General features: G+C 38.7%; 1 protein-coding gene across 3 annotated transcripts in view; it reads left to right on the top strand.

Moving 5' to 3' along the window:
* MTMR1 (myotubularin related protein 1) overlaps positions 1–2533 on the top strand; it is a 76225-nt gene that overhangs the window by 22380 nt on the left and 51312 nt on the right. Inside the window, exon 3 of one of the 3 annotated variants that reach the window (XM_017865543.1) lies at positions 927–977. The exons of the other annotated variants lie outside the window; for them this stretch is intronic. The gene's annotated coding sequence lies outside the window, so the exon portion shown is untranslated. The remainder of the gene's footprint in view (positions 1–926; positions 978–2533) is intronic. 3 annotated transcript variants of the gene reach the window in all.

The following is a 2533-nucleotide window of genomic DNA, read 5'->3' as shown; positions in this document are numbered from 1 at the left end:
CGATAGTCATTGCAACCAAAGTTTCATGAAGCAAAAATATATATAGGCTAACTTGAATATTTTTAGCCTCAGAGACTTGATAGAACTTTAAAAAGAGATTACAATCTTGTCATCTTCAGTATTCATATTTTTACCACCTGCTGAATAAAAAGCCCAATTTTTAAAGTTTCAAAAAAAGAATAGATTCTATAAGGAAATTAAGGACAGTATACCTTTAAAGGGATTGGAAAAAATTAAATAAAGATGTGTGGCCTTTTAGCCATTTCTTGGAAGTGTGTTGATACTGTAATTAGAAATATTTAATATGATATTGATTTATAAATCACAGAATTTAATTAGCAATAAGCAATAAGAAACAGACATGTGTATATATGTGTGTATACACACACACACACATATATGTATATAATCTCCAGCATGTGATATATGCATGTGTGCAGTGGAATTGATCCCTGAGCAATGTAATATGAATACTTACTGTGTTTAAAATACATGTCTATAAACTGCCTTTGTATTTTGGCTTGATTTGCCCTTTACCAGATTTCTGTGGTATGCTTTATTTTCTGTGAGCACATTATGTGCCTGTTATTTTGTTTCTTTGCTATATGCTGTGTATTGCTTGGTTTTAAAAAGACAGTACCTTCTTTGAAATTCGTGATGTTTGTTTGCTTTTCATTTTTCTACCCCAACACAAACACAGAGTAGATACTCCATTTTAGGCTGAGGATGCTATAGATGGCCTACACATTATTTCCTTAACTCCAAGGGGGAAAATGTTGTGATTTGCAAAGTCATGAAAGGTGTGTCGACTTTTACATGCTTACTGTCTCCTTAAAAAAGAAATTCTGTCCTTTCACCTGTCTGTTTGCACGTGTTTCTCTTTCTCCTCTTTGCTTTTTCTTGTCCATGCACCTGGTGCTGTGCAGGAGATTCAGGAAGAACACAATGGCTACCCTTCTGAAGCTGAAGCTGATCAGGTGGCAAGTTCTACATGTTCATCTGTTTGTAGCTACAGATCATGTATTTAGAAGCCATTTCATTCTAGACTTTCCAGATGCTTTTACCACAATAGTAGTGCCCTCCTGTCCAAATTTGGTAGATTCCATATGACATTATTTGCAAAAATTGGTTTATCCAACATTTTGTCAACTAGAAATTTGTTTGTCTGTGTTTCTCGGTTTGCCCATATAGGGTTATTGATGGGGTTAATGACCCTCCATCACGGTTGGATTCTGCAGTGCCTTTACATAGACATAGAGGGGACAGATACATACGCTAAGGGTGCTCCTTGAGGGTGCACACTTTGCTGTCTTCAAATATGCATGATCTGTGCCCAACATAGTACCTGGTACCATGTAGATAGTTGTGGAATTGTTACATATATTAATCAGAATACAAAATTATTCATAGAGTATTCCTGAGTGCTTACTCCGCTCAGTACCTCTAGACCCTCTCTGGAGTCTTTTAAAGCTGCAGTACTTTCCCCAATGCTTATGTGAAACCAAGAGAAGAGCAGCTCCAGGGATGCGTGGCATGCCCCAGGTGCTCAGCTGCACCATTGTCCACCATCATCCAGCCTCACCCTCCTTTAGTGACCCCGGAAGCAACTTGAAGAGCCCAGTTTGAAAGCCACTACTTTTGGCATGCAACCGTTATATAAACTATCCACCTGGTGGCTTGGATTCAGGCTAAGGAGAAAAGTAGCAAAGAGGTCAGGGTTGTTGGGTGGGCTGGAGCCCTCAGGAACAAATTCAGGGAGCTGGCAGACTTCTGCTAGACCTTCAGGGTCACTGGAACAAAGTTGGGATGAGGTCATCAGAGGGAGTTCCCCAGTTGGGCAGCACTTTGAGCCACGGCACCAAGAGGAATGGGTGTGTTTATGAAATCAAATTTAGTTCATAAGAATATTCCATCCTTTGATTGTGCTGAACATGGGTTGGATAAATCAAGGGTCAAATCATGTCCTGTGCAACCTCGTAGTTGCAGTAAAAGCTTAACGTAGCATAAGTGTGATTCCCTTCTCCTAACAGCAGCTTCATAAAGGGAATCTACTATACTCACCAAAGCAAACAAAAAACCTCCAAGCTTTTAAAACTCTTCTCCTCTTGAGTTTCTATGCTAAAGCTAAATGTGTTTCTTTTACAAAAGGAATCTCCTATGGGGAAATCTGAAGCAATTGGGTCACATCTTTGTTTTATTCCAATAGTTGTTCTTTTTTGCCATTTAAAAAGCATGTTCCAGATTTATCGTTAGTAAGAGATTTGCCTTACTATGTCTCACTGACATACAAATGCACAGAAGTTTCAAGCCAAACTTGACATGACTATGGGAAGAGAAGAGAAATGCTTGATTTTCAACTTCTATCTTGGGAGCATTGTGTATTCTTAAAATGGTCCTAATCACCTCTGTCTCCTATATGCAACATTTTATTAGTCCTGGATTGAGGACTTTCAAATGTTTGATGTGGCTTGCTCTAAATAGAGAGAGTCATACCTTTCCTAAGCTCCTCTAGATTCAGTTGATTAAAGCAGCT

Source organism: Rhinopithecus bieti, unplaced genomic scaffold (genome assembly GCF_001698545.2).
Source record: "Rhinopithecus bieti isolate Rb0 unplaced genomic scaffold, ASM169854v2 scaffold_80089, whole genome shotgun sequence".
In the NCBI taxonomy this organism is placed as follows: Eukaryota; Metazoa; Chordata; class Mammalia; order Primates; family Cercopithecidae; genus Rhinopithecus; species Rhinopithecus bieti.
This window is presented reverse-complemented; position numbering and strand designations above follow the sequence as displayed.